Genomic DNA, 11441 nt, shown 5'->3' with positions numbered 1-11441 from the left:
TTTCTTCAGGAGGCCCTCGTCTGTAGAGCGCAGTGGTTGAGGGGGAATATAAGGGATGAGACAATCTTTCAGGTATCCTGGTCCTAAGCTGTATATTAATTATTATTATCAATCAATCAATTCATTTTCTATGCCACCCGTCATCCAGGATCACAAGGCACTTTACGATATAAAAACATAAAAATACATGTCATAGTAAGAAAGAAAAGCAATACCCCCCCCCCCCGCCATACAGTTAAAAAGGACAAGATAATTAGCCAAAGGCCTGGAAAAATAGAAATGTTTACACCTGGCGAGCCTCCCTGGGGAGAGAGCATGCCACAAATAAGAGAACCACCACAGAAAAGGCCCGTTCTTGTGTTGCCGCTCGCCGGACCTGTCACAGAGGAGGCACACACAAAGAAGGGCCTCAGATGGTGATCGCAGGGTCCAGGTCAGTTCATATGGGGAGAGGCAGTCCTTGAGCTATTGCACACTGGAACACCTGGGGGGTCTCAAATTTCACCAGCATCGTGTGACGCCAAAATTTGGTACTCCTGCCTTTCGCCTTTCATTCTACCTCATAGTTGTGGCGTCCCCAAGGCTCTGCACCCAATGTGGCCAAATGGTCGCACTCCTCTAAATCCAACTCCATATTGCGGTACTGAGCCATTGAAGGCTTTATAGGTCAAAACCAGCACTATAGAGCTGCCCCCTTTAGACCAGAGCTTTCCTTTTTTAATATTATTTTATTAATTTTCCAAAAAACAAAAAATTAAAACAATACATATTCAAACATAGAAAAAATAGAGTTGACTTCCCCCTATTCCCTTCCCTGTTTCCATTTGTTTATCATCATACAGCATGTCCATTTTAAATTAGAAAATCATTAAAATTACTTATTGTCCAGTCTTTATGAGTATTTTAAAATACTGCTAATGTACAGTGGTACCTTGGTTTGCAACCGTTTTGGATTACAACCACATCAAACTCGGAAGTGCATGTCCCTTTTCTTATTATTACAACCCAAATTTTTTTTGAGGCCCCATTGGCGAAAGTGCGCCTTGGGTTACAACCTGTTTTGGTTTACAACCGGGCCTCCGGAACAGATTGTAAACCAAGGTACCACTGTTTTAACCTTTGTACATTGCTTCTGTATATATGCAATCAGATCAGAGCTTTCCAAACTGGGTGTTGTGACACATAAGTGTCGGCTGCAGGGTGTAGGTGTGTCGTGTGAATACTCCCCACGTGCCTTCCAGGGCTGGAAAGGGGTTAGTTTAACCTCCAGTTCTCTAGTAAAACTGAATTACTGTGTCACAAAAGGATGCATGTCTATCTTTTTATTATTATTATTGAGCATCAATCTTTATACAATTCAACATAAACAATAAACAAATAATCTGTAAACCAATAAACATAAAGAATAATCCGTAATAAGGTAAAGGGACCCCTGACCATTAGGTCCAGTCGTGACCGACTCTGGGGTTGCGCGCTCATCTCGCATTATTGGCCGAGGGAGCCGGCGTATAGCTTCCAGGTCATGTGGCCAGCATGACAAAGCCGCTTCTGGCAAACCAGAGCAGCACATGGAACGCCGTTTACCTTCCCGCTGTAGCGGTTCCTATTTATCTACTTGCATTTTGACGTGCTTTCAAACTGCTAGGTTGGCAGGAGCTGGGACCAAGCAACGGGAGCTCACCCCGTCACAGGGATTCGAACCGCTGACCTTCTGATCAGCAAGCCCTAGGCTCTGTGATTTAACCACAGCGCCACCTGGGTCCCACAATAAACAAATAATCTGTAAACCAATAAACATAAAGAATAATCCGTAATATCCATAAATAATAATAATAACGATAAAAGCAAACAAAAAACCACAAAATTTCACCAAATACCAATCACCCCCCAACACCGACCCCCCTCCCCCACAAGCTTCCCTCCTTTATTTACCCGACTTCTATTTTCACTTCGGCTTCAATTTTCTAGGTATAATCCATCACTTACATATATTCTCTGCATGCATTCTGTCTTTCCTGTATTCCTCTATCACTCTTATCTTATATCTCCACTCTTTATTTGTATATCCCTTCATATCTTTTTTTTCTAAGCATGTGAGCATGCCCTCTTTTAAAAAGTATTTTTTAATATATTCATCATAACTTTCCCATTCGCTTCTTAATTTTTGTTTCGGTTGATTTCTCAAGGCTACTGTCAGCTTGGCCAGCTTGGCCATTAATAAATACTCACTAAGCTTGTTTATCCACTCTTCTTTTGTTGGTATTTTGGATGTCTTCCAATAAGTAGCTATTAGAACCCTGGCTGCTGTGCACGCGTACAAGAACACTGTCTTATTCTTTTGGGGGATCTCTTCACTTAATAAACCTAATAGGTAGATCTCTGGTTTTTTCTTTATCGATGCATGTCTAAAAAGTGTGCCACCAACATGAAAAGTTTGGGAAGCTGTGCTTTAGATGGTAACGTGCATTGCTGTGCTTACTTCAAAATGTGCTCTGCTTGTGAGATGGGGTGTCCCTGCTAACAAGGGCCCTGGACATCTCCCCCAAAATCCTACCCTGATAACACCAGACAGTTTCTTCATGCTGTTGGTATGGGTGGTGGTTACCCTTGCTTTTTGTCTGAGCACCCCCAGAGTGTGTCAGATTCCAGTTTTACCCATTTCGCCAGAGTTTCTTGGGGAATCTAGGGCTTCTGCATTCAGAACTACCGGTAAGTATTCTGGAAAGCATGGCCTTCATTTTGAAAATGGCAAGTTTGTAACCCACATGTGTTTGCAAAGCAACACCTGTGGGAAATGTCTGCTGAAGGTTCTGAAGAGTTCTGGGTGGTGCCTCTGGTGTGGATAGTGCAGATGCAGTTTTAGTTGCTTGTTCTATTTTTTCCGTCTCAGGCGAGGACAAGTCTGATCTTTCAGTTGCCCATACCAAGGAATCAAGTATTCATTAGATTTAGCTTCAAGTTTCCCTGTGCGTAAAATGATTCCCCCGCTTTCTGGCAGAAAACTTTGCTTCAGGTGTACGGAAAGTTATCAGAAATCATTATAGGTAGGGTGACCTGCCCCAAAGTAAGGCAGAGCTAGTATATATTTTCTCTACCTTTTGAAGACTATTTGGGAACACCGAGCTAGCTTATTTTTGTATCTTGAACATGCACCTGTTTACTCAAGCATTCCCGACCACCCTGAGCCAACTTTTTAAAGTGTTGATTTTTATGGGTTTGTTTTATTGTATAATTTAAATATGAATATTTAATGTTCTGGTGAGATTGTTTTGTTGTGTATCGATTCTACAACTGGTTTTATGCTTGCAAATTGCTTAGAAGCCGTTCTGGAATGAAAGCAGTATATTAATAGCTGTTGTGCGGAAGATGGAATTTTGCTGCATGCAGCTTTTCTTAAACCTGCTTTTCCCAAGCTGCACCTACCTGTGGGGCTGGTAGCAGCGGCCAGCATTGCTAGGCACCCGCCAGGGCCTAGAGTCGGCCCTTGGAATCCCTTGGCTTTGTTGTCACAGGCTGTCCATCTTTCCTCTCAAAAAAGACCCTGTATACAGGGGCGTCTTACCCATAGAGGCTAGTAGTGCGGGGCGCCAGGACGCCAAGTTCTGGAGGGAGCCAGGGAAGAGACAGAGGCTGGACGCATTGCCTCCCGGCATCAGCTTGCTGCCCTTGCCCGCCTCCATGCCGAAGCAGCACTGCGCCCGGAGCCTCTGTCTGCCGTGGCCACCACAGCACAAAGTGGCCAGCTGAGCCGGGAGGTGCCGCATACAGCCTCCGCATTTTCCCCGCCGGAGGAGCTGCTCTCCAGCCACTGCCCACCTCCTCCAGCCCCACCAGCAGCGCCGCCCTCCCTAAAAAACTCTGGGGGGGCACCGGAGGGAGCTTTGCACCACGGCGCCGGATATGCTTAAGGCGGCTCTGCATATTGGTCAAGTAGGGCAGCTCCCATACAAAGCCGGGGAGAGTTGTAGCCCAGCAACATCCAGAGGGCCAGTGGTTCCCCACCACTAATATGTAGGAAGAGAGCAATGCTATCAAGGATGGGGATGCTGGGCTACGCATGGGACACTGTACACAGGAAGCCAACTAATAGCAGGTGAGATTATTTGTCCGTCTAGTTCAGCATTGCCTACTCTTACTGGCAGTAGCTCCCCAGCATCTCAGGAAGAGTTATTTCCCATCATTTGCTTCCTGATCCTCATAACTGGAGGTGCCAGGGACCAAACCCCAAGTGCTGGCAATCCACGCTACGCCACTGAATGGAACAGCTTCCCCTATCTGAAGGGGAAGGGCCAACGTACCTGCCGCGTACATCCTCTGCCTCTTCCCCACTCTAGGCTGCCACCACTACCATCCAAAACAATTCGGTATTTCACAAGTGTGGGGGTGAGCTGCATTCTGGGATCTCATTCAGGAATTCCAATGTGGCATGCAGGGTGGAGGGGAATGATAAAGACCTGAAATATGAAAGGTGGGTGGAAAGTGAGCCACAGGGTAGCTTTTAGGATGCTTGCTAACCATACCAACAAAATATGTGGAATACTTTGACAGGGAACGGTATTGATGCAAAGCACACAATCCGTGGCAAGATACCCTCTGAGTTATCTTTAAGGGTGGTGTTTTCTGGACCCTTTACATACCTAGCTATGTAATAAAGGCATGACGAGTGTAGCTGGGAAAGTGAGACTGAGATTTAACTGGTAATATGGTCAGCAAAGAATACAAAAGCTGAAGCAAATAAAGAATGCAAAGAGGAAGTCAGCAACACACAGTGCTTATCTGTGCCAAAGTTATCGAACAGTAGCTGGGTAAACCAGCCTGACCGGCGTGTAATTTTAATTGGCAGAGTTTCACTCTTGTTTAAGAAGCGGTTCACTAGATTTCATCAAACTACTGCAAAATGTTAACACTATTTTAGGGCGAGCAGATAGCCGAGGAACTTTGCTGAGTGGTTTTGCTATTAACCTACCTGGCCCCTTACACCCCTGCTCAATTTATGAGGTCCAGGGGCGAAGCGTGGGTTGCCGGAGGGCAGGGCAGGACAAGTATTGGACTGGGGAGCAGTCAGTCCCTTCGCTGGCCAGTGTCTAATCAAGGGAGTGTCTCCTTGCAAACTGGCCCCAACCTAGGAGCAGAGATAAGGCCGAGAAACACAAAGCCAGGAGCACTGCTGTGTTGCCTCACCCTCCTGTCTTTGCAGGTGCTTTCCTCCCTCCTTTCTCGGCGGGTGGCAGCAGTGGCAGTGCCCTCACCCTCCTGGCTGGCCCAGCAGCGGGGCGCATGCCGGCATCATCGGTCATGAAAAGGTGGTGTTGCTGCTGCCACAGCCCCACCTGGACACTGCTTGCCTCCCCATGGCCCCGGTTTGAAGGAGCCTGTCGTGGGGGTGCCTCATTGTGCCCTCTCATAAATTTGGGCCCAGGACCTTGACCTTCCTGCTCCCCCCTCCAGGATACACCACTGGTGAGGTCTACAAGGGAGGTCAAACAGGGCCCTGCTCCCTGCTGAATTCCCAGCACTTACTGAAGGCTTTTGCCATTGTTGTTCCAGAAGAATTTATTGTTCTTTTTATTGAATTCTGATTTTAAAGTTTTAACTCATTTTTAGTCTTGCTGTATTGGTTCTCCTGTACACCACTCAAAGAAAACTGTGATACAAATTGCTGAAATAAAAAATTAGTAATGAAAAGACAAACTACACATTTGGGTAAAATATACATATGCTGATGTATGTATTATAAAGTCAACTGGACTTTTATATATAGGATGGCAAAATCTCTCAAAGCAGCAAAGAAGGAATAATAATCATGCAGATAAATAATCTAGTACTCAGTGTCATCTATTTCCCCCCCTGTCAGGGACTCAAGATAGTAGCTTACAGATAAAAATAAGAACAGCTAGAAACATAGGGGGGAAATATTTAAAACCCAATTAAACATTGATAGAATCAAAACTTTCTATATATACATATATTAAAATGCAGTACATTAAAGCCATATTATCTCCCAGATTTTCAGTACAATCTCTTTATCATCAATCTACTTACTGATGCAGGGCCAGGGTTTTGTAACCTTGCTTAGGAGTCTGTTTGCCTCCGCTTATGCTCTGTGTGTATTTATCAATAAAGCAAATATTACGAAGACACCCTAAGCCTTCTGTGCTCTCGCATCAAAGGAAACTCAAGCCTGCAGCATTGCCTCTGGAACTTTTTTCTCTGGGAAAGGAGGATTAGAAATACGATATGAAAAATTGTAACAAACAAACATAAATGTATATGTATGTATATGTATATGTATACAAGCATGAAGAACAATGTTCAGGTTTGGTGATGGGAAAAAATGAATAAATATCATTAAAAAAAAGAACTTCTTCCTGCTCAGGCAAGTGGGGTGCACTTAACAGTCTCTAGAGTGGGAACCCTCTGTTTGCAATAGCAATGCAGCTCTGAGAATGGAACTGGGATAGCTTCGTTGGTAGAGCATGAGGCTCTTAATCTCAGCGTTGTGGGTTCGAGCCCCACATTGGGCAAAAGATTCCTGCATTGCAGAGGGTTGGACTAGATGACCCTTGTGGTACCTTTCCAACTCTTCAATGATATGATTCTACATCATAAAAGCAGTGTAGCATAGTGGCTGATGGAACGATAACCCAAAGTCCTGGGTTCAAATCTCACCTCTGCCATTAATACACTATTTGGCCATAAGGAAATATTTCCCTGTCTCGGTCAATTACTTTCTTCTGAGGAGACATGCCTAAGCACTGCGCTGTAAGAATGCAACACTTCCCACATAGCTGCTCTCGCTTAGTATTGTTTATTAAATTTGCATGCCGCCCTTCATCTGCAGATCTCAGGGCTGTTCGCAACATAAAGCTACAATATAAAAAACACAAAACTGCTTAATAAGCAAACAGCAATCGCAAATAGTGTTGTGGTGCTGTGTACTGTGCCTTTGAGGGAGTGTATCCCTTGTTATATGACAGGGGTCAGCAAACTTTTTCAGCAGGGGGCCGGTCCACTGTCCCTCAGACCTTGTGGGGGGCCAGACTATATTTTTTTTGGGGGGGGGGGAATGAACGAATTCCTATGCCCCACAAATAACCCACATTCTACTCATGTAAAAGCACGCTGATTCCCAGACCATCTGCGGAACTCCACATGACTGCCATGTTAATGTGATTTTCTCCATATGGGTGCTTACCCTTGAAGTATTTCGAAATATTTAAATCTATAATGGAGATCTAATGTGATTGTGGGTTTCAGCATTTTCTTTCCATTGGTAGTTTCAGCAGATTAGAACTGAAATATTTAAAGACATTTACTGCAACTCTCCTGTGGTTGCATATATCTGACATCTTTGAAGCTGGCAGAAACGATTAGAGATTTCCAAAAGACGCCAAGTACATTAAGAAGGCCTTGTTCGTTATAAGTAGCTTTAAAGTGCATTTGAAGCATATTTTTCCTTCCAAGTGTTCTGGTCACTCGAGTTTACCCCTCACAGAGCAACGGTTTTCAGCAACCCTTAACAAACTGCAGTACCCAGATTTATTTGAGGGAAATAATGTCTTTCTAGTGTTTTAAATGTACTGTGTGTAGCCAGGGTGAATCTTTGTTCTCACTTAGCTTTACTATTTTTAGACTAGTGTATTTCAGCCCGTTCAATAACGGGCTCTAGAACATCCTGGGGTTCGGAGAAGCGCTTGCACAGGTGAGCTACTGCGATGCTGACAGACTCAGCCTTTTCTCATGTGAGATCAGTACTATTCAGAGGCAGGGTTGGCAGGAGGGTCATTTGGCCTGGGCTTTGAAGCTCAAAATATCAACACAGTTAGATCCCCACCCCAAATTTATTGGCGTTTGATGGGTTTTGCAGGGCTTTTCAGCTCATCAGACCAAATTGTGACTCTCTCTCAGCTTAGAGCTGCAAATCTAAACAAGTAAAAGATGCAATTTGTTAAAAAGTAGGGGGGAGAGAGGACCAGGACAGGTGGAGGCCATGTAGTCCCCCCCCCTTGCAGAGAAGCATCCATGACAGCCAGGACATGTGTGCATAAAACTAGTGGTTATGCAGGCATGTTTCCAACAATGATCCTCAGGGTTAGGAGATACATGCACACACATCATTGGAATGTTGAATACCAAGTATACAATCGGTATTCTATAATAATCTTCTCTAATACTCAAAAGAAGAAACGTAGCCTTGTACAACCTCTCATTCCGTCATGAATGCTCAGCTGACATGCTGTCCGGAGGAACTGTGTCTGTAGTCATGGGTCATTTGTTTAGAAATCAGAAGAGTCCTGCTGGGATTCCCCTTTTCCTCTCTCTCTGAGCTTATTTGACTTCTCAGACCACAGGAGCATGACCTCACATTTTCCAAACAAATGTCAACTGAGAGGAGTGATGAATTAATTAAGGCAGAAACTGTGGGTGTGTGGGTTGGAGACTTCACAAGGAAATCACTACTGCCGTTTTCGTTTCCACGGAAGCGTTTGACACAGGATGAACTGCTATCTCAAAACATACAAGGAGCAGTAGGCTGCCTATATATTGGGAGTGATTAAGCTATACCTCCACCTAGTGGCTAATTCTGTCATTTAAGAACGTAAGATAGTTGGGTGCAGTGCCTTTTTTCCCCAGAAAAAGAGGTGCAGGAACTCCTGCTTTTTTTTTAGGGGGGAGCCAAAGTTGTAGAGGTTTTTTTTTTAAGGGGCAAAACAACACTTTTTCTTGGGGAGAACATAGATATAGCCTGGAAGGTAGTACTGGGGACTCCACCTGTGTGGAGACCCTACAGATTTTATTGTAATGGGGGAATTCAGCTTTGACTGCTGTTGCTTCAGCAAATTCTGCATCAGTGAGAAACACATTCAGCCGCTGTTACTCATACTCAGTGAAATAGTTATATCTGATCATGTTTAGCCACAGTGGTTCCGCCTTTGTTGCTTTGCGGATTGGTTCATTGCTATTCCACCACCACAACTGAGTATGTGCACTTTCCTCGCTCCCCAGCAAATGCACGCATAATAGTAATAAATGGCTTCTCATAAAAGGGTCAAAACACCATCATGGCACGGCTGCTCAATAGCATGTTCAGCATGAAACAAAATAGAAACATTTCACTACTAAATTCTTATATAATGCCTTATGGTTTAAATTTCCATGACAGCAGATGGACAGATTCTTGCTACTCTTCTGTTGCTAACCAACAGCCATACATATGGGTTTATGCTGAAAATGATTTATTCTCCCAAGTGTAAATACATCTTTTTATTCTTGCCATATCTCTGCTTTTACAGCTGCTTTGTTGTTTTGCATTTTTCAAAATATGCTTTTGTTCACCGTTCATTTTTAATGGTTGAATTTTAAGTATCGCCAATTTAGATGCTTTTCTGAAAGGCAGGGCAAAGATCTTATCAGTTGATAATTTACTGGTGCCCACTGCCAAGTTTGCATGTTGATAACTCATGGAGGTTGTTACACATTACAGTCTGACTGTGATATAAAATCCCCTGCTAGAGGGCTTCCTAGATGCAGAAGAGCTCCTTAGGTTCTTAAAATCAGTTACTATTGACAAGCGTTTCAACATCTCAGACATTATGTATTTAGAACACACACCATAGCTGCCAAGTTATCCCTTTTTTAAAGGGATTTTCCCTTATGCTGAATAGGCTTCCTCGCGAGAAAAGGGAAAACTTGGCAGCTATGACACACACCCACACCCAGCCTTGTCATCAATCAGGTAGAATTTGTCTATTTGCTGTGCAATTCAGGTAGCCTTACCACTGCCATGGAGTTCAAAACACCATATGACTTGCCATGCTGCAATGAAGCTTTAATCTACAACTGTACCACTGATTCACCTTCTTACCTACTGCCACTAAATATCTGTGATATATCATTATCAATGTCATTGACTATATCCCACTAGCAACAGTATTATAGACATGGTACAAAACCAGCTAGCCACACTTTTATAATTAAATGTATCAATATATTCTTTATTATAAACTATAAAGGTGTTATGAAATGAATACTAAAGTTGTTACTGTTTCTTTAAGACTTATATCTGCTGTAATAAGGTTACTGAGTCTAAATGACCAGATACAGAGGTAAGGCTGACTGTCAAAACTTTGTTTCTAACCTGTTTTAACTTACATTCAAATTTACCCTTAGTCCCTCTTCCCCAGTCAATCTCACCACCAGGAACTGCAGACTTCAGCTGGTTTCATTTGAGAAAAGGCTTCCAAGGTAATTCTCCGGGCAGCTCCAGAAGCTCCTTCCTGAATTTTCCTGATCCAGCTCTTTGGGGGGCATAATATATACCCAGCCTGAATACCCTCCTGCCAGACTCCCACCTGCTTTCACTTCAGTTCCAGACATCCGGCTTCTCCATCAGATTTTTCTTCTTAGCCAGCCTTCCTCCTCTGGTCAGCAGTCTCTGCTGTTACTCAACAGTAGTCAAACAGACTTATTTATGTCTCAGCCACCTTTCCTTCAGCCAATTGGATTTGTATGACGTAGACTTCCCACTTTTCCCATCCGGTGAGTAACCCAGTTTCTGCCCAATAAGCCAATCGTAAGGTTAATTTTACAATTCTCTCTCACAGTATATAAAACTATTGCTTTTCCCAAGACCAACTTTAGGTACTTACATAACTGGATAATCAAATGGGGTGGACACTTTTAAAATTTAAACCTTGCATGCCCCCCCCATATTGCACCTATAAAACAAGCCTCATCTTGTAAACATATTTTAAAAGGTGATTTCTCCATAGAGACCTGCACCACAGTGGTAACATATACAACAAACACATTAGTTTAGAATAGATCATGGAGCAACGACAGTCCTTTAGGTCATGTGGTTATTTCTTTTGGGAGTGTTGCATTTCTGTCTGGAGCTAGAATTGCAATGAACCACATTATCCAGACATCTCCCACAGTGTCTGCCTAGATTAATGCGACATGGAAAATCTTACAAATATTCTTCTTCATTTGCAGGAAGTTACACTGTAACAAAGGAAAATTGGGTATTTCCTATTTTAGACCACTAGGTGAGAGGAGGAGGAGGAAAGGGCAGCTCAGTAATGAAACGCTAGGTTGGAGTTCTTTATAAAATTCCTCCTTTCCTGGAAATTACCTAAATCACATATTGTTGTCTGTCTGTCTGACCAATTTTCCATTTGTCAAAGTAAACAGAGTAAATCACAAAACAGCTTACATTTATGTATACAGAATAAAGCATAAAATCAATATTTCTATAAACTGGATCCTGAGAGGACACGGCAGTGGTTGCAGTGTTTTTCAAAGTAAGTAGACAGATTTGGGTCAGGTGAAGATTGTTTTATTACTTCCAATTAGCTTAGCTTTGTTCATGCACATATTGCTAATTCCTTTTAATTGCACGACAAAGACTTTTCCTCTCAAAAGGGGGTGAGCTATAAACA

Source organism: Zootoca vivipara, chromosome 2 (genome assembly GCF_965207765.1).
Source record: "Zootoca vivipara chromosome 2, rZooViv2.hap1.1, whole genome shotgun sequence".
NCBI classification, from domain to species: domain Eukaryota; kingdom Metazoa; phylum Chordata; class Lepidosauria; order Squamata; family Lacertidae; genus Zootoca; species Zootoca vivipara.
This window is presented reverse-complemented; position numbering follows the sequence as displayed.